A 25,869-nucleotide genomic window follows, 5' to 3' on the forward strand; every position below is an offset into this window, starting at 1 on the left:
GAGGCTTACACCCAACTTATATCCTTTTGTCCAGTGCTGCTGATATTTGCTTGTTTCAATATTTCACTGTGGTGCTGTTGGCCTTGGCTGACAGCGACTACCGGTATGTTATTGTAGATATAGGCGCCTATGGGAGCTCTTCGGATAGTTGGATTTGGCTTTTCTTATCTATTTAGTTGTTCCTGGTTTTAGTTATTAGTTAGGGACTCGTAAGAAAATGAGGACCCTTGACGTGGGTTGCGATTTTATGTATTTCTGCAGAAATACTGTTTGTTGTTGTTTTTTTTTGTTTTCTTTAAAGTTTTATTGTAAATATTTTTAGTTTTTTTAACATGATTCTTATATTTGTTTTTTTTAAAATATACTTTTTTGTAATAAAAAAAATGTATTGTGTGCAGAAATACAAACAAATACCTCATTATGTATGTGCATTTCAGTCTAAAGGTAAGTGAAGTAAAAATAGAAAATTAAGTGGTTCACAATGGAATCTGCAATAACATATAAAAGAAACCGTGCAAAACAACAAGAGGTGATAAAATAAAAAGTACAAATTTTGCAAAGACCATAAACATGTAAATGAAAAAAACAAAACCTTCTGTTCTGTGTGGTGTGTAATTATTCATGACTGCCTACATTCCACATACAGCACACATGCCTAGAGACTCTACATTCAACACATATACCCATACATCCTACATATGTCACACATACCCATAGATTCTATATACATTCTACATACAACATATATACCCATACATCCTACATACATCCCACATACCTATACATTCTACATACATCACATATACCTATTAATCCTACATACAACACACATACCCTTACATTCTACATACACAACATATAACCATACATCATACATATATCACACATACCCATACATTCTACATACATCACATATACCCATATATCCTACATACATCACACATACCCATACATTCTACATAAAACTTATATACCCATACATCCTACATACATCCCACATACCCATACATTCTACATAAATCCCACTTACACAAAAATAAACAACTAAACAGAAGGAAATTTGTTATAACTGGTTATTAATTATTATGAAATATATTATTTAAATATATATATAACAAAATAATATAAACATAACAAAACCAAACAAACAAACAAAAAAATCACAGATATGCAAAGTCTTGTGACATAGCACCATGAACAGTGCCTCCAGACTGCTCCCTCTCCTGTCCTTATGAGGAGTGTGGGTCCTCCTCTCCCAGGCCACACTTGCGTCCTCTTGATCTAGATGGTCGCGGTTCTGGAGGAGGATCGACTGGGCCTCCTGGGTCCCATGGTACCGGATCTGGCGTAGTTTGTGAGGGTCCCACAGCGGCAGACTATTTGCATCTCCTCTTCCTCTTGGAGACTGTCTTTAGTTCTAGGATTGAAAACAGAGAAAATAAAGGAACTGTGTAAACTGTGCCCTACCTGCTAAACACTAAAAAAAATGTAGTTCTTGCTACACACCAACTTGAGCTGTACATACCTAGCAACATAGAATTGTGAGACGCATGGAAGTATGCTATGTCGCACAGGTATCTGTGCAACATAGCATAGGCCCATGTGTCCACATGAGTTCTACATACACACCTAGCTATGTAGAATTTTGTGATGAATGCAAGTATTCTATGTCGCACAGCAACTTAGCATAGGTCCAGGTGTCAGAAAGAAAACCAAATTCAAATAAGTAATAAAAATATGCATTTATACTTACTGCCCAATATCCATAACTTTACTTAAAGGTAATGTGTCGCTAGAACTTTTTTTTTTTTTTTTAGTTAAACAGTTAGTGTATAAGTGATTAAACATTGTTCTAATTTTTTTAATTTTTTCACGAGTCAGGAAATATTATAAATTAGATTCCAATTTATAACATTTCCCAGTGCTGGTCACTAGATGGAGCAATTCCCAAAATTGCAGCATTGGCATGTGGTAAAGCAACCACATTGCTTTATGCTGCAAAATTTGAGAAAACTCACTTGCTCTAGTGAGCTCACAGAATCCCCCCTCCTTTATCCTGGCTAGTGCCGGGAGAAACGAGGGGATTGAATGGTCAAACCTCCTACACTGTGTGTCGCCATTTTTTGAGCTAACACACAGTGTAGTAGGCTTACATACAGTAGTAAACACACAGTAAAACACGTACATACACAGACCTAACTTACCTGCTCCTGCCGCTCCCTCCGGTCCGTCCGCTCCGTCTGCTCCCTCCGCTCCAAGTCCACAAGTCCGGAAGCCGCGACCGGAAGTAGTTATCTTACTGTCCGGCGGCAGCTTCCGGTCCACAAGAAAATGGCGCCGGACGTCGCTCAGTCGAAGACCTTCAATTTGGACTGTGTGGGAGCGGCGCATGCGCCGTTCCCACACAGACGGCATACAGCATAGTGGATGGAACGGGCCCCGTTCGCATTCACTATGGGGCTGTATGTGCCGTATTCCATGTCTGTATGTGTCGTTAATCGACACATACAGAGATGGAAAAAAAAATGGCAGCCCACATAGACAAGAAAAAGTGAAAAAATCAAAAAAAGTAAAACACAAATAATTTTTTTTTTTTTAATAAAACACTAAAAGCAAATTGATATAAAAAAATTTTTTTTCGCGACACTCGTCCTTTAAGAAACGCAGTTGCTCTGTATACAGATATGGCTTCTTCTTAAGCCGACCATCACCACTGCAGCCATTTGACATGAGCTCTCTTCGACACAAATTTTTGCATTGTTAATTATAAAAACACAGCCAGCGGTCAGGAACCAGTTAAGAAGCGTGATTCGTAAATTTACAGAGCACTATTCCAGGGTCCATTGTCGGCGTGCTTTACACCACTCCATCCAACGCTTCACATTGTGCTTGGTGATGTAAGGCTTGCATACAGCTGCTCAGCCATGGAAACATGCCATAACGCTCCTGGCGCACAGTTTATGCGCTGATGTTAATGCCAGAGAAGGTATGAAACTCTGCATTTATTGAGTCAGCAGAGCGATGGTAAATTATATGCACTATGCACCTCAGCACTTGGCGGTCCTGCTCTGTAAATTTGCATGGAATATCTAAGGGCTTGTCTACATGTAGCGGAATTACTGCGGATTTTCAGTCCCGAATTGCGGATTTTTCGTACTTCAGTATGCCAATTCCTGCTGCGGAAAGTGGACTGAATTGCTGCAGTAAAAAAACGCAGGAAATGGTGGGGTTTTTCCACAGCAGAAATCCTGCTAGTTTCTGCAGAATTGCTGCAGAAATTTTCTGCAGCAATTCCATTACGTGTGAACAAGCCCTTAGAGGGAAGAAATTTCATGAACTGAATTGTTACAACGATGGCATCAGATTACCGTACCACGCTGGAATTCAGTGAGCTCTTTACACCTCTTTCACACGGACTCCTGCCATCATAGACATTTATGATGCTAAGAGTCTCTGCCTCCTCACGGAACTGTTATTTCATACTGAACTAAATTATACAGTACGGAACAGTATTTCCGTGGGGAGGCAGAGACTCCTAGCATCATAAAATGTCTATGATGTTAGCAGTCCTGTTCAGCTGTACCATGGGCGTGCTGGGAAATCCAGCCGACACTTGGACCGTTTTTCACGGCTCGATCTCGGTCGTGTGCAACTGCACTTAGAACGACCCATTCTTTCACAAATGTTTATAATAGCAGACTGCATGGCTAGGTACTTGATTTTATTCACCTGTGGCAATGGGACTGAATGAAACACCGGAACTCAAAGAGTTGTGTCTCAATACTTTTGTCCATATAGTGTATGTGTACAATTATGTATATGTTGAAATGCATCCATATTAAGGAAATTTCCACACTTGTATTTTTTTTATTTTCCTTATTGCTCTTTGATGTACTGAATACTGTAGCATTCTGCACTATTCTCTACAGTAAGGCCATGTTCACACATGGCAGAATTTTTCCGCTGCAAATGTTGGTGCAGATTTGGGGCAATTGCGCAACGAATCTGCACCAACATTTGCATATTTGACAGGTAATTCAGACGTTGCGGATATCACAGCGCACTTGCCACAGATTTCAGTTTTTGCATTGCAAAGGTTGAAATCCGCAGTAAAATTCCGCTTCTTCTCCGCAATGGAAACAGCATGTTGTGGAGGGAAAAATCTGCACTGCAGCCTAATTTCCGCATAGTTATTTTCTGCAACGTCTGAACTAAGTTTCCTAAAAATGTATAAAAAGAAATGAAAAAAACGGCTGCTGCAGAATTCCGCTGCAGACTGTCCGCAGCGGAATTCAACAGCAATTCCGCCACGACTGAATGTGCCCTTAAAACACAGAAAAAAAGAAAACAGAAACCTGACAAATTAGAAGTCAATGGAATTTATCACAATCCACTGACATATTTATGATAAACGTCATGGCTTCCGTTTTTACAGTGCCGAATGTTTATGTAGATAAACAAATCAATCTTCCCTGCCGCAGCCCCAAAAGTCTGGTCACATTCGGTTTTTTAAATAATTTTTTCATAGTACCTTTAGAATAATGCAATATATCTGTATGGAGGCATGCATAATGTATATGTAATGTAATGTTCAATGATGTCCTATTTATTTATTCTAACTAATTCATGGCACACACTATGGATATTCAATTGTCCAAAGAATTTTAAATTCATTTAAATGTCACAATTCATTATTAACCTACAAGCAACTAATGGATACCACTATTAAATTATTACTGCAATTATTTCCCATATGAACTTAGCTTAAAAACACATACAGAAGCGTAATAATAAATCTTAACCTTCTGTAATAAGAATGAACTGGCATTTACCAAGAAAAAACGTAATTAAATTACTATATACTTAGACAATATTATGTTGTTATATATTACATTTTCCAATAGAGAAGCTTCAGAGCTTCAAGGACAAATGAATTGTATATATATATATATATATATATATATATATATATATATATATATATATATATATATATATATATACACATATGGCATAATGTTTTGAAATTAATCACAGTGTTTTGAAGGTTAAGATAGTTTAAGCTTTGACTAAAACTTCCTATATAGTCAGACAATAACAAAAATTATGATCTTCATTACTCTTTGGATGTTTTCTCAAATTGCTTCAGTTTATTTTCATTTGTATGGATACTTTAAACTTTAAAATCACTAAATTGGGGCTTTGTCTTAAAGGAACAGTGTCATCACAAATTATTTTTTTATATGTTAAAGATGTTAGTGCTTTATTAAAAACGTTTATATTTATTTGTGTGTTTGTGTTTTACTTTTTCTTATTTTTACACTTTTTCTTCCCTATGGGGGCTGCCATTTTTTGTTCCATTTCTGTATGTGTCGATTAACGACACATACAGACATGGAATACGGCAGCCACAGTCCCATAGGGACTGCGAACGGCTCCCGTCCCATTCACTTGTGTGTACGGCGTCTGTGTGGGAACTGCGCATGCGCCGCTCCCACACAGTCCAATTTGAAACTGGCGCCGTCCGGCGCCATTTTCCTGTGGAACAGAAGTCGCGGCCGGACAGTAATATTACTACTTCCGGTCGCGGCTTCCGGACTTGTGCACTTGGACCAGCGGCAGCAGACGGAGCGGATGGGCCGGAGGGAGCCGCGGCGGCAGGAGCAGGTAAGAGATTTCAATGTATGTTCGTGTTTCAGTGTGTGTTTACTACTGTATGTAAACCTACTACACTGTGTGTTAGCTCAAAAAATGGCGACACACAGTGTAGGAGGTTACACCGTTCAAACCCCTCGTTTATCCCGGCACTAGCCAGGATAAAGGAGGGGGGGGATGCTGAGAGCTCACTAGAGCGAGGGCTTTTTACCCAATTTTGCAATGCTGCAATTTTGGGAATAGCTCCATCTAGTGACCAGAAATGGGAAATATTATAAATTAGAATTAATTTATAATATTTCCTGACTCGTGAAAAAAATAAAAAAAATTTGAACAATGTTTAATCACCCACACACTAAATGTTTAATTAAAAAAAAACAAACATGTTTTTCTGGCAACACATTCCCTTTAAATATGCAAAAAGACCAGAAAGTTTACTTATCTGTCTTTTAATCAATTAATATTACATACCACTGAGAATATGCATATAAAAGAAGACTAAATGTAAAAAGCAGGACTAGATCTGTATGGTTTTTTCAGCCTCCAGATGTAAATAATGTTTTTATCCACTGACAGCAAACAAAGATCTAGAATTTTTCTTTATACAGTGATTAAGTGATTTAACAACTGGTTAAAAATGGCAGAACAGTGGTGAACATAATCCAATACATGTATTCATTGCATTGAGACCATGCAGAAAAGATTCAGCTATTGTGCTTTATTTTATAGCTCCTAAATAGGACATAGCTGTATAACAAAAACATTTTTGGTGTAGTACGAACCAATGAAAAACAAGGCTTTTGATGGCTGCCTTGTTGTGTCTGAACCCAAAGACAGAAATTGATGTCCTTGAAAAACAGGGGCAAATGCAGGATTTTTAAAGGGGGGTTTCTAAATGCATACTTTTTAATCCAAATTATTTTCGTCACTCTCCCATTACCCTTACACTGTCAGTATTGGTCTGCACGTATTCACCAGCTTAACCCTTTATACAAGCTCTAATATAACGGGCTAGGCTTGTGGATATGTGCTGACCACTACTCGTAGTGTAAAAATCAGTGTAGATAGTGCCACACTCAGTTCCCCCTGTAGATAGTGCCACAGTGCCCCCTTAAGATAGTGCCAGACACTGCCCCCTGTAGATAATGCCACAGATGTAGATAGTGCCATTTAATTCTATTGTAAGTGAGGGCCTCACGGCTCTGGTTACAGGGAGGTTTACGGACAACAGGAAACCCCCCCCCCCCCTGCATGTGCCCTTGAAAAATGATACGTGCACAATATTTTTTCAAAAAGGGTTCTTCCAAAAGTGGACAATCCCTTATAGTAAATACAAATTAAAGTTGAAATTAAAAGTACATCTACAATTATAAAATATGAGTCATCAAAAAGTTATTGGTTGAAAATGTGATAAAAGGAAACCCACATTAGGATTGTTGGGTAAGTAGTCCTGCATGTACTTATACAAAATGTTCCTATTTTGTGATGGATTGGAAGCATTATAGCAGTATAGAAAGCAATAGCAATCTCAACTCTGAAAGTAAAAGAATGAAATGGGAAAATGGATTTCTGGAATTACCCTTAAGTATGATGCTTTGATGTTTCTAAAAGGTACTTTCAATAACTCTCATAAGATTAAATGGTTTTTAAAGATGGAAGCAGTCACTCAAAGTCCTATTTTTACAGTTTAATTAAATGATCTGTCTGTCTGTGTCTATCTCTCTATCTATCTCTTCAGTTTCTTAATGTATATGAAATAATAGCTTATGTTTTAATGTTTTAGACATATCCCAGTGATATTACTATAGTTCTGGATGTATGTGCAGCGTAGGTTCACACCTATAGAGGATGCTATGTCGTGGCAGGTAAGCTCACACAATTTGATCAAAATGTGCACTATGAACCTCCCTATTGTAAGTAGATTTAGCAGTAATGCATATTTATTTATATTTAGTGGCTTAGGTGACATTGGTGTTTGCAGTGTGCTGTCGCCATTTTCTTGTGTGCTCTGTCTGTCTGTCTATCTATCTATCTACAGTTTCTTAATGTATATGAAATAATAGCTTATGTTTTCATTTTTTAGACATATCCCAGCAATATTACTATAGTGGTCCCAGTAGTTATCTAGTAATAATTTTAGTAAAATAATAGTAAGCTAAATAGATATCTATCGAGATATATAAGTATATGAAAGGGTTGACTTGCAGTTACTTTTTTGACCAATTGCTATGCATTCCCGCTTCATGAATTTGAATATCATACGATGGGAAACCTTAGCTACTTCTAAATAAGATGGTTCTAAGTAGAAAATTATCTAAAACAATGTATATATTTTTTTTATTCAGTTCACTTCCCTAGCCTGTAGCCAAATACAATAACTCGGGATGTATGGCTTGTAACTAAATACAATAACTAGGGATGTATGGCTTGTTAGCTCACCTCCTGACACCCAGTAGCCAGGGAACATGCCCTCCAAGTCACACCTGAAGCTATGCGCTGAGAGAAAGATACTGACTATGTAGTTACTCAGTTTTACATTGAGGGGGTTTATAGTCAAGAAGGGGTGTACTTTTAATCCACATTGACATTGTTTACTTGTTTAACCAAGCACTCCCTTGTGGATACATTATCAAAAACTTGTGTTCTTGTATTTGTCCTTTTGATGGAATGTTCTCATTTTAGTCCGCATCTCTTTTTCCAATAATCCTTTTTTTATTTTGTAAACTCTAAAATGTACCTGAGCATTACTGTCTCCCTATGGTACTCTGCTGGGAAGACACAATGGGATTTTTCTATTAATATCACAGTACAAGCCACCACTTTCTTTCTTCCAAATTGTATTAAAAAACCTTACAATTACAGGCAAATGTAATGTAGCCTGGCACACTGGGATGTTAATGGAATGCTGATGAGGCATATACCATTTTGTTATCAGCGCAATGCTTAGTAGCTCACAGTATGACTAGGGCTACACACAGACTTTTGTAATAAGATTTATTTATATAGAGTTATCAAAACTGTAACAAGTGATTTTCAAGAGATTTCCAAGAGACTTTCATCTTTGGAGAAAAAAAAGCTACTACTTTTTAAAAACGCTTAGAAATTCCAGCATGTAGCAATTAAAAAAATAAAAATCACTAGGGACTGGAGCGATTTTATAGAGCTTTTTGTAGAGAGCTATAAAAAGCTTAGTTGTAGACCTAGCCTAAGGGCATGGCCCCACGTGGCGGTTTTCTTCCGCAACTGTCTGCATCAATGTTGCACAGAACCTGCGTTGCAGATTCTGTGGCGGATCTGTCCAAAATGTGCAGTAAATTGATGTGGACTGGCCGTTGCGTATTGAGGTGAAAGTACATCCCTTCTCTCTATCAGTGCAGGATAGAGAGAAGGGACAGCACTTTCCCTAGTGAAAGTAAAAGAATTTCATACTTACCGGCCGTTGTCTTGGTGACGCGTCCCTCTTTCGGCATCCAGCCCGACCTCCCTGGATGACGCGGCAGTCCATGTGACCGCTGCAGCCTGTGATTGGCTGCAGCCGTCACTTAGACTGAAACGTCATCCTGGGAAGCCGGACTGGAGAAAGAAGCAGGGAGTTCTGGGTAAGTATGAACTTTTTTACAGGTTGATGTATATTGTAATCGGTAGTCACTGTCCAGGGTGCTGAAACAGTTACTGCCGATCGCTTAACTCTTTCAGCACCCTGGACAGTGACTATTTACTGATGTCGCCTAGCAACGCTCCCATAATTACGGGTGCACACACGTAGTCACCCGTAATTATGGGTGCACACACGTAGTCACCCGTAATTATGGGTGCACACACGTAGTCACCCGTAATTACGGGAGCCCCATTGACTTCCTCAGTCTGGCTGTAGACCTAGAAATACATAGGTCCAGCCAGAATGAAGAAATGTCATGTTAAAAAAACAATACGCATCCGCAGCACACATAACATGTACATGACATCTGCGGACTTCATTGCGGAATTTAGAATCTCCATTGAAGTCAATGGAGAACTTCCGCAATGAGTCCGCAACCAGTCCGCCACACGTCCGCAACATCCATTGTATGCTGCGGACACCAAATTCCGCACCGCAGCCTATGCTCCGCAGCGGAATTTTCCGCCTCGTCTAAACGAAGCCTACTAAAAAGAAGTGGAAGGCAATGGAGAAACGGGTCCGCTGCGGATTAACGCTGCGGAGTGTCCGCAGCGGAATTCCAGAGCAATTCCGCCACGTGGGGCTTTGCCCTAAGGGATACTGCTGTCTCTCCATAATTAAAACTAGAGATGAGCTGTTCCACGAGTCACCTGCAAAAACCAGAATAAAGCTATGATAAAAACTTAAAACACATATGCATATAATATCTAATATATTTAGGACCCTTACAGACAAATATAGTAAATCCATTTACTATATGTGCAACAAAAATTGCAAACAGTAATAGTGCTGCAGTTGATAAACAGATTGATAAAAAAAATACTAGTTATGAAAAAGTTCTTGTTTAACATATTTGGGATCTATTTTCGGTGTATACATCAGAAAACGCTCCCAAATATACATTTAACGTGCCCTGCCCATAGGTTTCTTTTAGCCAGATGTATGCCAAGAGAGTGTCCTTTTGACTTATGTTTGGCTTACTCACCAAGACCAGCATTCTCTTATAAGCAGTCTTTGACTCTGGCTGAGCAGTGGCTATGCAGAAGCTGCAAATTACTAAAATTTTTACCTTCTCCTCCAATTATAACACCGTCCAATTTTGTCCAGAAAAACCTTTGTATAGCCAATGGGGATTTATGCTCCTTTATCTTCACCACCACTAGATTTTCAGACCAATTGATTTGACAGAAATTTACTATATACCATCTACAATAAATTACGACATTCTCAAGCATAAATGCTATTTCTATATTTGAGACCTTCCTTACCTTTCCCCTTTCTCATCATATCCTGAGATGTGTGGCGCGAGATGACCAGCTTAATAAAAAACATTATTTGGTGATACTCTGTCATGAGATGTCTGTGTGTTGCCACTGTGTGTTGCCACTCAGTGATTGTGATGCGAATTGCAGCCAGTGAAGGGTTTTAGTAGCATGTCGTGATATTGTATTGAATGTGTTTCCCGTCTTTTTCATCTGGCCATTCCATCATCTTGTAGAAAATAGCGTGGAGCCTAGGTTTTAAGTGTATCTGTGTGCGGAGAACGTGAATACAGTTGAAACTTGAAAGTGGCGCTACACTGGGATCTGAGGCACAGGCCAAATGTTTGGATCTCGAGGGAATCCTCTTGGGGATGGGGGCCTTGGGCTATTGCCCAGTTTGCCCCCGTCTGACAGCAGCTCTGCGTGTTGTACATGGACGTATGACCATAGCAGTCAAACGCTGTATAGCTCGGCACTTTTGTGCAATTGGCTAATGTGGTTATGCATCTATGGACGACACATCATCACACGTCATTATGCCTTTAACTGTGTCCACCTGTCAACTAACGCATGTATAGGAGAAAAGCGCATGACACACTTTTAGGCCTTGGAAAATTTGTGTTAAGATATTAAATGGGTAGCCCAGGATTAGAAAAACATTGCTATTTTAATAAAAAAAAAAAAAAACGCTTCATCTGTCTATCGCTTGTGTCTGGTATTGCATCTCAATCCCATTAACTTTAATGGAGTTTAGCTGCAATACCAGAAAAAACCCATAGAAAATCAGACCTGTGAAGTTAAACATACAGGGATGAAAGTCGGAGTTGAAACCCCCCCTTGGATAAAAAGCCTTGCCAGAGCCACATTGTCTGCTGCCTGATGTTTATAAATCTCACACCTTGTGGACTACAGGAAGAGATGTGAGAAACCCAATATAGTATTAAACTTCTTTTGACCTCATATTATTGCCTTCCGTCGCAGGTATACATCGGGAGGACTCCCAGCGTATACCTCCAATTGAAGACTGCAACGTATTCCACTGTAAAGGAATACAGTGGGATTTGTCGCCCAAACTCTCTCGACTTTTTCCACCCTTTGCCCCTAGCAGCATGTACACAAACAGTTGCTAGGGGCAATGGGCAGCCTGCGGAGGGCTGTAGCAGCGGAGTCCCCGCATCGCATTTCATCTCTGAATATCAGGTACTCTGGCCCTGGGAAATATCCTGACTTAACAGTTACGTCAGGAGCTTCCCCAGGACCGGAGTCCCCGAACAGTGCACCCGTAGGGCAATAGCGAAATGTGAAGGGTGCCTTAATGTGCCTTTCTAACCATATTATTTACTGAACAGTGCTTTAAACAGACTTTTATTTGTTATTAATGCAATATATAAGTTTAACATATGTTTGTTTTTTTACTGACCTAAACTTACTTGGAAAGTAGAACTGTAAAATATTGTCTAATTTTAAGGAGCGTTTTATTCAAATAGACCAGTCTCCACACAAATATACTTTACTTGGCAACTATTTTTCCCATAGTAAAATTTTGAATTTTAGAAGGTCTTATTGTCTCTTCTGGACTTAGGCACCATGCACACGACCATAAAAACTCCCGTAATTACAACCCGTAATTACGGGCCCATAGACTTCTATTGTCCACGGGTACCTCCCCGTATGCTTACGGGAAGGTGCCCGTGCCGTGGAAAAAGATAGAACATGTCCTATTTCAGGCCATAATTACGGCACGGGCAGCCCATAGAAGTCTATGGGGCTCCCGTAATTACGGGTGACTACGTGTGTGCACCCGTAATTACGGGAGCATTGCTAGGCGACGTCAGTAAATAGCCACTGTCCAGGGTGCTGAAAGAGTTAAACGATCGGAAGTAACTGTTTCAGCACCCTGGACAGTGGCTACCGATCACAATATAGATAAAGCTTTAAAAAAAAAAAAAGACGTTTATACTTACCCAGAACTCCCTGCTTCTTCCTCCAGTCCGGCCTCCTGGGATGACGTTACAGCTCATGTGACCGCTGCAGCCAATCACAGGCCAATCACTGGCTGCAGCGGTCACATGGACTGCTGCGTCATCCAGGGAGGTCGGGCTGGATGTCAAGAGAGGGACGCGTCACCAAGACAACGGCCGGGTAAGTATGAATTTCTTTTACTTTTATTACGGAAAGGGCTTAAGAAGAGGTTTGTTCAAATAGACAATTTGTCGTTTCCTAGGGCGTAGCTGAAGGCTTATACGCCCGGTGCAAAAGTACTTCTTGGGCTATCCAACTTCTCTTCATTGCTGATGGACGCGGTCCGCAGCTTTCACCTGCATCGCTGGGTCTCTTAAATGACCCATCAATGCAGCACTAGCAGCCAGGGGCATTGCTAGGGTCTTAAAAGATCAGGGGCACAAGCCCCAGGGCATATGTTTTGCCCCCCCAAATAATCTATCGAAGACAGCATATCTATAAGACTACAACCCCTATAGCTACGCCACTAGATAGAATTAGATACAGCAGCTCAGTAGACAGTATCACACATGATTGGATTAGATACAGCGGCTCAGCAGAAAGTATCACACATGATAGAGTTAGATACATGGGCTCAGCAGACAGTAACACACATGAGAGGCTTAGACACAGGGCCTCAGCAGACAGTATTCATATACCTATGGGGCTCCTGCTGTGGACATTCATTTTCATTGATCTGGCATGCAATATATTGGTTGGTATGGCTTCTGGGACTTATTATGACTTTAGGTGATTTCCTGGTTTCTATACCTACATACTCACACTGACTACTCAGTGCTGGCTACTTAGTCTTTTTTGCATGTCATTTTTGACCAGGGTCTATATTATACTGTTCAGTCTTTTCATATCTTTCTGGAGATACAGCTCCAGGCTTCTGCTATATATATTTATTTGATTATACACATTCATGGCATGACTGTCAGTATGACTCTTGTTTGGCATTTTCTGATTTATTGTAAATATGCCATTTGTCAATAAATCTCATGTTGTCCACTGTGCATATTTTAATTGTTTGTGGTTTTTAGGTCTTGATGGCCAACATGTTCTTGTATTTATTGTAATAAAGGATTATATATTTTTTGCAAATTCTTTGGTTGTACTTGGTTTTAGATTTTTCCCTTAGGGGTGGTAATATCTGTCCTCACATACAGTTATAGGTATTTATTATTTGCTCTTCTTTGATATGTGTGGACGTTTACCATAACGTTTATTGTTAGGTCTGGTTCTATATAGGTATTTAGTATTCATATACCTACCCTACTTGTTCCTGAGTCGGGTCTGCTTCGGCTACAGGCGCAGAGCTGGGTACAAACGCAGTTTAAGCATCACGATGTTGTGCACAGCGCACATAACGTTGCGACTCTGAAAAGTGTCAGTACTCAACGCTGCACCCAGACCCGACTCAGGAAAGCAGAGGGTAAGTATACTGTTACTGTAGTAACAGGGGCCCAAGTAGTTTACTACATAGGCCCCCTGTTACTAGAGTAACTGTGGATAGATGTAGTGCAGGGAGCAATATGCACCCCTGCTTCAGGGACCATTCACAATTGCGACCTCTAAAGCTATGCCACTGCTCATTTTATCATGCCACATCTGACGGTCTTATTGTGTCTTCCCAACCTAATCTCCATAATAGTGCAGAATTGTAAAATTTAGCTTCAGGGTTGTTTAAATAAATCAATCCTCACTTTATCACGCCAAATCTGAACTTGTATGATATTATAGCACAGTATAAAGCTTCAACACGGTTTGGTTGCACCAGTAAAGGGAAGGAGATCGGAAGTAAACATTCAGTCCAAAAATAACTCAACCAGCAAAATGAAAAAATATAAAATATATAGATTGGCTAGTAAAACAGGTTGTGGACAATCAAAATGAGTGAAACAGGCACAGACATAAAAATTTAATTCAGACCCACGGCACTGAATTTTGTTCCTACATTTTATTTTTTACGGACGTATTTTTTACATTACTTTGCGGGGAAAATGGGAAAAGGTATTTTTTAAAAACTTTTAATATATATGTTTTTGCACTACTAAAATCTTTTTTTCACACACTTTATTAGCCCCCCTAGGGTCTTGAACCAGCGATCATTAGATTGCTGGTACAAAATACTGCAATAGTCACGTATTGCAGTATATCGTCATTTCTACAGGCTTCTGCGAAGCCCTGTCACAGGGCAGGGCTTAGCAGATGCAGAGTAAAGTCAGCCCTGGGGGCCTTTATTAGGCCCCTGGGCTGCCATGACAACCGTCATCACCCCCCGATCTAACTGTGAAGGGGGGCGATGAGCTGTCGGAGGGGGCCGTCCCCCTCATTCCAATGCCTCAGATGCTGCGGTCGCAATTGACCGCAGCATTTGAGGGACTAAACAGCTAGGAACAGTGCGATCGCTGCTCCCGGCTGTTAGTCCTGGGTGTCCAATGTAAAATACAGTCGACACCCGCAGCATATGGAGCACGCTCAGCTCGTATGCACGCTCCAAACATCACTCCCCACACCCGGATGTAATAGCACGTCTGTGTGCGCAAAGGGGTTAAGGTTCTTTGCTCCAAGGGCAATTTTAAGAAGCCTATGTTAAAAACAACAACTAAAATAAAAAAAAAACTTTTATTGTACTGATAGCCTTTGATAGCCAATGATAAATTGACAAAGCTAGTAACATAATATGTAAAATCTTTATTCTCACATGAATAACTGTACACAAATCCATAAAAACACATGTATCACGAGACAAATAAAAACAAAGATGTATAAAGAGGCGAGCGTAGCAGCAGTAAGGCCCTGTTCACACTGCCCTAAAAAAAAAACTGTTGTGTAAACACGTAAAAGTAAGTGTTTTTTGGCACGTTTTCTACGTGTTCTCGCTGCATTTTTTTGGTGCGTAATTAGGACTCCCATTGACTATGGGAATTAGGTGCATTACTGGGGAGTTTTTGGTGCGTTTTATGCGCCAAAGAATTGACCTGGCAGTGCGGTGGCTTGGTGGTTATCACTGTTGTCTTGTAGCACAGGGGACCTGGGTTCAAATGCAACCAAGGGCTACATCTCCATTGAATTTGTACATTCTCCCTGTTTGAGTTAGTTTCCTGTGGGTACTCCAGTTTCCTCCACACCCCAAAAACATACTGATAGGGAATTTAGATTGTGTGGACAGCGCTGTGGAATACGTTGGTGCTATATAAGTAACAGAATTAAATAAATAACCTTGAGCTTCCTTTTTTTTACAGGTGTAAGCATGTAAAAAACGCTAGCGTTTTTCTGCGTGTTTTCAGCGCGTTTTTTTGTTGCCGTAATTAGGACTCCCATTGACTATGGGAATTAGGCGCATTATTAGGGTGTTTTTGGCGCTTCGGATACACACTCTCTATTGAAGAGAATATCTCACAATATTATCAGGTAGATGTCTGGAGCAAGGTAAACCCATAAAAAGGTCTCAATAGTAGTTTTATAAGAAAATTATACCACTACCAAATATTACGCATATATGCTAAGTGTAATAGTTGCACAAACCTGAATTGGCCATATGTAAAGTTTGTTGTTGCTGCTGCAGCACCTCGTTCTGCTTCTTCCAGGAACGGTGAGTTGAGGGGTCAGCAAGAAAATTTATATAATGCTATAATTAGAGCAAGGGAGTACTGGTGTATGGCCAGGTGGAGGGGATTGTGGTGGAGGGGAAGTGGTGTTCTGGCACCAAGTGTCAGATCATGTCAGTCTATCCCAACCTAACCGCCTTTAGACAGTTGTTCTTAAATGAAGCCCGGTGATCGGCCCCTGTATCATCCCTTTATTCCCCTCTATTTCCCCTCCTGAACTCTCCCATTATTCCCCTCTATCTCCCCTCATGGAATTTCTCCTTTTGGACTGTTCCGTGGGCAGGAGGCGTGGCTGATGTTGAATGACAGTTGGTAAGAAAAAGCAGTTGGAGGTTGGAGTCAGCCTTTTACAGATGAGATATCCAGGGTCCAGAGTAAAGAAAGAAAGCAGAGTATTTACCATCAACCAATAGACTTTATCACAGTGAGTGATATGTTTACTGTGCCCCCCTGTGTCTCCCTCAAATAAACACGCTGTTTTAACTGTTAAACTATTTTCTGCATCCGCCAGGATTATTTCACCCACAACGGCGATACCAAACACCCAGTATCACCACATTTGGTGGCAGCGGTGGGATAATATTCCGGCCCGTACAACGGGGAAGCGGCAGGGGACAGGTACTCCCGGTACCATCCAGCGATTCGCGGCCAGATAGTCAAAAACAGCAGAGGGAGTGTACACGGGATACGATGCCTGCTTTGACCCCAGAAATGTCTTCCGACAGCCAAGGTGTTCTGGTGGACCCCAGCAGCAGCCCCTACCTCAAAAACACCAGGAGGACATTGCAGGAGCTTTGCCAAGTTCGAGGGATCCAGTACGAGTCGACTAAGATAAAGGCCGTGCTGGCAAGCAAGCTCAGTGTGTGGGACAGACGAGAGACAACGAGAAAGTCCCTACACAGCACCCCCTCTTCGGCCACCGCCACTCTCATAGGTGAGATGCTAGCCGCCCTGGGCCCTAATTGTACCGCGCACGAGAGAGACTGCGTAATGGAGTCGGTGCTCCGGATCCCTGTGCGAATCCCCATCATGAGTGCACCAGCGCCCCAGGCACCCAGCGACTATGGAGGGCTACACCTGCGGTTCAGCGATGTGCCCGCCTTTAATGAGGCCACCACGGACATTAACATGCACCTCCATGTATTTGAGTCTATCCTGGAGGTGCATACCATTTCGACCTCGGAATGGGCAAAGTATGCAGGCCCCAGCCTAACGGGCAAAGCCTTGGAAGTTTATCGGGCGCTAAGTGTGAAGGACTACCATGATTATTCCCGCCTGAAGGAGGCCCTGCTCCAGCTCTTCGCTATCACCCCTGAGACCTACCAAGTCAAGTTCCGGACCATGAGGTGCCCGGCCCTCAGCACCTATGCAGAGTTTGCTACCCAGCTACAGCAGAGCTGCACTAAGTGGCTGAGGGGAAAGCAGGTGAACAGCACAGAAGCTATTGAGAGTCTCTTCATCCTGGAGCAGCTCTTCCTGAAGATGGACCCCGAGATTCGTGAGTGGGTCACTGACCGGAGCCCAGACACCCCAACGCAAGCAGCTACCCTGGCGCACCAGTTCATGGCCAACCGGCCCAGATGGAGAGATACCAGCCGCCCTAATCTTCAACCTACTCAGCATCCACCGCCCCGTCCCGAGGGGCCATCTCAACTGCCACTGAATCGTCCCTCGTTCCGGCCCAAGCCAGCCGTAGTCCCTCCAAGGGGAAGGGACCTTCCAGAGATCCGCCGCTGCTTCCGCTGCAACCAGGCTGGGCACATGCAATGCAACAGCCCGCGGAACCGAGCCCCGCTCCCGGGGCCACGCCAGGCCCCACACCATGTTGCTCACCTCCAAGAGATGGATGATCCCCTTTGTGAGCACAACTACCTCTTAGATGCACCTGAGGTGGAGAAGGTAGCCTTCCATGTTGCAGGCCATGTGGATCAAGATACACCAGCCAACATGCTAAGCCATTTCCAGCCAATTGTGGTGGGTCATCAGGTCGTCCAGGGGCTCAGGGATTCAGGTGCCTCCCTCACCCTTGTGCGCTCTGATTTAGTTCCAGAATCCCAGATCCTGAGAGATCGACGTGTCAATGTCGTCCTGGCCGGTGGCCAGCAGACCCACATCCCCCTGGCCCGAGTGTTCATGGACTGGGGTGCCGGCGAGGGAATGGTCATCGTTGGCCTGATGGAATGCCTCACTACTGCAGCCCTCTTGCGTAATGATTTGGGGAACGGTCTCTCCAGCCAGTTCGTGGCTGCAGTTACCCACAGTTAAGCTCCGGTCTCAGCAATCCCGCTCCCAGAACCACCGGTGGTATTCGAACCAACCTCTGACATTGCAAACACAACAGACTGTCAGGTAGACTTGGGGGAGGTGGATAGAGCAGAGTTCCGGGTTGCCCAGGCGACTGACCCCTCCATAGCCCCAGGCAGTAGCGCTGCAGATCAAGCCCCTGTAGAAGGTGCCCAAGAGCAGTACAAATGGGAGAATGGATTATTATATCGCATAAAACCCATGACATCACCCGAGGCCCCATGGACTGCCACTAAGCAAATGATGGTGCCCTTGCGCTACCGTTCCCACTTGCTCTCCCTGGCCCATGATATCCCAGCAGCAAGCCACGCCAGCAATCGGAAAACCGGAACCCGGCTCCAGCAAAACTTCTTTTGGCCAGGGATGACACAGGACGTACGGCGGTACCGAACCTCATACCCCGAATGTCAACGGTTAGGTGGAGCGCTTTGCAGAGTTCCGCTCCAGTCCATGTCTATTATTGGAGAACCCTTCCAGCGGGTAGCCATAGATCTGATAGGGCCGCTACCTACCAAACCCCAGCCGTAGTGGGCAACACTACATATTAACACTGGTAGATTTCGCTACTCGCTACCCTGATGCCGTGGCTCTCTCATCCCTGAATGTGGAGCATGTCGCCCAAGGCCTGATGGACATATTCAGTAGGGTAGGGTTACCGCAGGAGGTGCTGATGGACCAAGGCTCCGAATTCCAAGAGGAACTGATGCAGTCCCTCTGGAATCAGTTCTGGGGGAGGGCCAATAAGGACTACCGCCTATCACCCCCAAACGAATGGACTGTGCGAAACGTTCAATGGAACCCTCAAGTAATTGCTGCTCCGGTATGTCCACACTAAGGGGAAGGACTGGGAACGATCTCTGCAGCAGCTTTTCTTTGCTTATAGAGAGGTGCTGCAGGAGTCTACCGGGTTCTCCCCGTTTGAGTTGATATATGGGAGGAAGGTCCGAGGGCACTTGGACTTAGTCCGGGAAGGTTGGGAGGGATCTTTCTCAAGCCCAGAGGCCCCAGCAATAGAATATGTGCACAACCTGCGGAAATGCCTGGCCAAATTGCTGGATTTGGCCCATGAGAATTTACGCGTCGCTCAGGCACGCCAGAGGCGAGGTTACGATCAGTGAGCCAGGCCCCGCGAGTTAGAAGTGGGAACAAAGGTATTAGTTCTGGTGCCCGGAAAGCGTAACCAGCTGCAAGCCAACTGGGCAGGACCCTTCACAGTAGTTGGACGGCACGGGGCAACTAACTACTCAGTAGCCCTAGACAAAGAAAGGACCAGGATACGCCTGTATCATATTAACAGATTAAAAGCCTACGTGGAGCGGGAAGTCACTGCCATTGCCATCTGTTGTCCGCCCATGGATGACCCCGAGGCCGATCACTGACCTGCTAGCCGAAGCCCGACAAGGTCAGGGAATAGCAGAAGTACAGCTAGGGTCCCAATTGTCCTCCACTCAGAGCAGGTGTTGGATGCGCAGGAATCCCTGTTCACCACGCGTCCTGGCTGTACCTCCATGGTCAGGTTGACACTGGGGGAGCCCGGCCTATGAGGCAGCCAGCATATCCCGTGGCTCCTGCAGTGTTAGACATGATTTGAAAGGAGGTGGATGAGATGCTTGAGATGGGGATCATTGTACCATCTCACAGCCCTTGGGCGGCTGTTGTCGTGCTGGTTCCCAAGAAGGACAAAACCACAAGGTTCTGTGTCGACTATCGGAGGCTGAACGAGGTAACCGTTACGGATGCCTATCCCATGCCCCGGATCAACGAGCTGCTTGATAGGCTGGGGGGGGGGCACACTACGTGTCTACTCTGGACCTCAGCAAGGGCTACTGGCAGATTCCCCTGACCAGAGGGGCCCAAGAGCACTCCGCCTTCATCACCCCATTTGGCCTGTTTGAATTTACGGGCATGCCGTTTGGGATGAAGAATGCGCCCGCAACCTTCCAGAGAATGATCAACCGGATTCTTGTTGGGTGTCAAGGCTATGCCCAGGTGTACCTGGACGACATAGCCATCTTCAGTGAGACCTGGGAGGAACACTTGGCTCATGTGGCGCAAATTTTAGAGTGCATCAGGCTCACAGGCCTGACCATTCGCCCTGACAAATGCCAAATGGGAATGGCTGAGGTTTCCTATTTAGGTCACCAGGTAGGAAGTGGTCGCCTCTACCCTGAGCCGGCCAAAGTGGAAGCTATTCTCCAGTGGCCCCGGCCAACTAACCAGAAACAGGTCAGGGCATTTCTAGGGACCACAGGGTATTATCGAAAATTCATACCTCACTACAGCTCCTTGGCTAAACCCCTGACAAACCTCACAGCCAAAAGGTTCAACAAGAATATGCCCTGGACCCCTGACTGTGACCAGGACTTTGAGAGTCTTAAGGCCGCCCTGGCATCATCCCCTGTATTGGCCGCCCCTGACTTTCACCGGCGGTCCCTAGTACAAACAGATGCCTCCGATGTTGGATTGGGAGCAGTACTAAGCCAGGTTGACCAAGCCGGTCACGAGCACCCCATTGCCTACCTCTCCCGTAAGTTGCTGGACCGAGAGCGGGCTTACGCTACAATTGAGAAAGAGTGCCTGGCCATTGTGTGGGCCCTCAAAAAACGGCAACCCTAAGTTTATGGGAGGGAATTCACCTTCATTACGGATCATAATTCTCTTACTTGGCTGCATCGGACTGCAGGAGACAATGGTCGGTTGTTGCGATGGAGTTTGGCTCTGCAATCCTCTAATTTTGTTGTTTCCCACAAGAAGGGCTGAGACCACGAAAACGCTGACAGTCTCTCCCAGCAACAGGACACTGCGTCGACCCGCAAGAGGGCCAATCTGACTTAATGGATTTAAGAAGGCGGCGGTATGTATCGGAACGGGAGTGGTATTCTGGCACCAAGTGTCAGATCATGTCAGTCTTTCCCACCCTAACCGCCTTTAGACAGTTGTTCTTAAATTAAGTCCGGTGATCGGCCCCTGTATCATGCCTTTATTCCCCTCTATTTCCCCTCCTGGACTCTCCCATTACTCCCCTATATCTCCCCTCATGGAATTTCCCCTTTTGGACTGTTCCGTGGGCAGGAGGCGTGGCTGGTGTTGCATGACAGTTGGTAAGAAAAGCAGTTGGAGTCAGCCTTTTACAGATGAGATATCCAGGGTCCAGAGTAAAGAAAGAAAGCAGAGTATTTACCATCAACCAATAGACTTTATCACAGTGAGTGGTATGTGTACTGTGCCTCCCTGTGTCTCCCTCAAATAAACACACTGTTTTAACTGTTAAACTATTTTCTGCGTCCGCCTGGATTATTTCACCCACAACGGCAATACCAAACACCCGGTATCACCCCAGGGATAGATTTTATTTTTACATTATTATTTGGATACTAGCTTTGTCAATTTATCTTTCAGACTGTTATTTTGGAATACCTATTTTTGCTTATTTTTTTGTAGTTTATCATTTTTATTATAATGATAAAGGCTAAATTCACAATACCATTAATATACGTTTACCTCTCCTCCGTCAGAGGAAGAGAAGATTGAAAGATTAAACGGAAAGCAACGTTTCCGTTAGAATTACCATTGATTTCAATGGTAATTCTTTTGTTTCAGTTGCTTTCCGTGTGTCTCCGTTCGCTAGGTTTCCGTTTAGTCTGCAGAACTTTTGTTTCCGTGAAAAAAAACGGAAACCTAGCGAACGGAGACAAACGGAATGCAACTGAGACAAAAAAATTACCTTTGAAATCAATGGTAACTCTAACGAAAACCTTTGCTTTCTGTTTAATCTTTCGATCCTCTCTACCTCTCACGGAAGAGATGTAAACGTATAGTAACGCTAGTGTGAAAGAAGCCTAAGGCTACATTCACATGACAGTTAATTTGACGGCCATCACGCGGCCATTTTTAGAACAATGATGTTTTATGGACGTATTCACACTGCCATTTTTTCATCACACTGCTGTTTTTTCCGCATTCAGCCGGAAGTTTATTAATAAATGTTGGGTATTATTGCGCTAACTACAAGGGTAGTGTGGCGCTAGTACAGGGGGCATTGTACCTAGTTGTCAACTGTAGCAAATTTTCCGGGACTGTCCAGAATTTACAGAGACAGTCCTGGAAAATTACTACAGGGAGGGGAAGGGAGTGGTGCTTTCTCCGGAGAGGTTTGTGTGGCATCATCTACAGGAAGGCTGTGTAGCATCATCTACAGGGAGGCTTTGTGGCATCATATACAGGGAGGCTGTGTGGCATCATATATAGGGAGGCTATATGGCATCATATACAGGGAGGCTGTGTGGCATCATATACAGGTAGGCTGTGTGGCATCATATACAAGGAGGCTGTGTGGCACCTTATATCACTGGAGGCTGTGTGGCATCATCTACAGGGAGTTTGTGTGGCATCATCTACAGGGAGGCTGTGTGGCATCATATACAGGTAGACTGCGTGGCATCATCTACATGGGGGGTGGCATCATCTACAGGGAGGCTGTGTGGCATCATATACACAAAAGCTGTGTGGCATCATCTACATCGGAGCTGTGTGGCATCATCTACATGGAGGATTTGTGGCCTCTTATACAGGGAGGCTGTGTGGCATCATATACAGGGAGGCTGTGTGGCATCATATAGAGAGAGGCTGTGTGGCATCATTTACAGGGAGGTGTGTGGCCTCATCTACAGGGAGGCTGTGTGGCATCATATACAGGGAGACTGTGTGGCATCATATAAAGGGAGGCTGTGTGGCATCATCTACAGGGAGGCAGTGTGGCATCATCTACAGGGAGGCTTTGTGGCATCTTATACAGGGAGGCTGTGTGGCATCATATACAGGGAGGCTGTGTGGCATCATATAGAGGGAGGCTGCGTGGCATCATCTACAGGGAGGCTGTGTGGCATCATCTACAGGGAGGCTGTGTGGCATCATCTACATCTGGGCTGTGCGGCATAATCCACAGGGAGGCAGTGTGGCATCATCTACAGGGAGGCAGTGTGGCATCATCTACAGGGAGGCAGTGTGGCATCATCTACATCGGGCTGTGTGGCATCATCTACAGGGAGGTTGTGTGGCATCATATATAGGGAGGCTATATGGCATCATATACAGGGAGGCTATGTGGCATCATATGGAGGCTGTGTGGCATCATCTACAGGGAGGTGTGTGGCCTCATCTACATTGAGGCTGTGTGGCATCATATACAGGGAGACTGTGTGGCATCATATACAGGGAGGCAAAAACGTAAGGCAGGTACGAGCAGCACTAGTGTAAAAAATCAAATGAATGGTTGGTGCTAAGCTTCAAATAGTAGGAGTGACTTCTCCCCATGTAGTATACAGCAAGAGAAAAAGAGCACGGAATCAACACTCAAAGAAAAAACGTGAAGTTTATTCACCCAACAAATGCAACATTTCACTTCCTCAATGGATGCATTTTCAAGCAAACAGTGGTAGTGACACACAGGTATGAATACAGAGAACATAGTTCAGTGAACAAATATTGTAATTAATAGCAATTTATACAAAACTCATAAAAATGGCACAATATAACAATGTGACCATGTACATAAAAATATATAATGTAAGAGTCCAAGTAGGACATTCAGTGGACATTCAGTGTTAAAAATGTAAACAATTTTATCTCCACCCTGTACAAGTAAACACGTGTATTCCGTAAATTGGATGTAAATAGTGATGAATAATAAAACATAAAAACAGCTGACACTCACCACGCTACGTTAATCAAAACCTCCTGGACTGAATGACTCATGTACTGATTACTCGATGTCGGCGTTTCATACGACCATTTGCGCATGCCCACATACTAGCTATCTATTGGGTAAGTCCAACCTCGTGTTCTACGGTTGCTATGGCAAAGCACAAAATCTTGGTGTCACGTATATACACAGCAGCTAAAGAGGCCGTTCCAGCCACGCAATTGCTTACAGGTAAATGCGCTGTGTATCACCATTTCAATTTAGGGCAAACTGCCACTATTCATCAACTATGTGGATTTGATCATATAAGGGTTATATACGAATCAGGGATAGTGTATTCTTCTCTGTCTTCAGAGCATATGTGAGGATTGAAAATCCATTTTAGATTCCAAAAGGTCACAGCTATAATTAAAATACTGTGTCCCTAGAGACAAGAAGATACCCCACATATAGAAATCCGGGGAAGCTCAAGTTTCAATCCCCACTCCACCAATATGCTGGTCTATAATCAACAAACTGGTCTATGGTGAAGATTAGAGATGAGCGAACCGGGACAACCGAACCCGGTTTCGGTCCGAACATCGGGAAAAGTTCGGTTCGCAGCGAATCCGAACTTCACCGTGTTCGGCCAAACACGTTTTGACCGAACCCGGCGGAGATAGTCACTGTCCAGGGTGCTGAAAGAGTTAAACGATCGGCAGTTACTGTTTCAGCACCCTGGACAGTGACTTCCGATCACAATATACATTAACGTGTAAAAAAAATAGAAGTTCCTACTTACCGATAACTCCCTGCTTCTTCCTCCAGTACGACCTCCCGGGATGACGATTCAGTCCAAGTGACCGCTGCAGCCAATCACAGGCCAATCACAGGCTGCAGCCAATCACAGGCCAATCCCAGGCTGCAGCGGTCACATGGACTGCCTCGTCATCCAGGGAGGTCGGGCTGGATGTCAAGAGAGGGACGCGTCACCGTTGCCTTGGTAACGCGTCCCTCTCGACATCCAGTCTGACCTCCCGGGATGACGCGGCAGTCCATGTGACCGCTACAGCCTGGGATTGGCCTGTGATTGGCTGCAGCCTGTGATTGGCCTGTGATTGGCTGCAGCGGTCACTTGGACTGAATCGTCATCCAGGAATGTCGGGCCGGATGTCGAGAGGGACGCGTCACCAAGGCAACGGCCGGGAGACCGGACTGGAGGAAGCAGGAAGTTCTCGGTAAGTATGAACGTCCTTTTTTTTTTACAGGTTACTCTATATTCTGATCGGAATTCACTGTCCAGCGTGCTGAAACAGTTATTGCCGATCAGTTAACTCTTTCAGCACCCTGGACAGTGACTATTTACTGACGTCGCCTAGCAGCGCTGCCATAATGACGGGTGCACACATGTAGCCACCCGTCATTACGGCAGCTCCATAGACTTCTATGGGCTGCCCGTGCCGTTATTATGGCCTGAAATAGGACACGTATGTTCTATCTTTTTCAACGGCACGGGCACCTTCCCATAAGAAAACGGGAAGGTACCCGTGGCCAATAGAAGTATATGAGCCCGTTATTACGGTTCGTAAATACGACCCGTAATAACGGGAGTTTTTACGGTCGTGTGCATATATGCAAATGAGCTTTGAAATGGACAACTGGGCGTTTTTTTTTTGTTATGTCCAACTGGGC

This window comes from Rhinoderma darwinii, chromosome 1 (assembly GCF_050947455.1).
Source record: "Rhinoderma darwinii isolate aRhiDar2 chromosome 1, aRhiDar2.hap1, whole genome shotgun sequence".
Classification (NCBI taxonomy): Eukaryota; Metazoa; Chordata; class Amphibia; order Anura; family Rhinodermatidae; genus Rhinoderma; species Rhinoderma darwinii.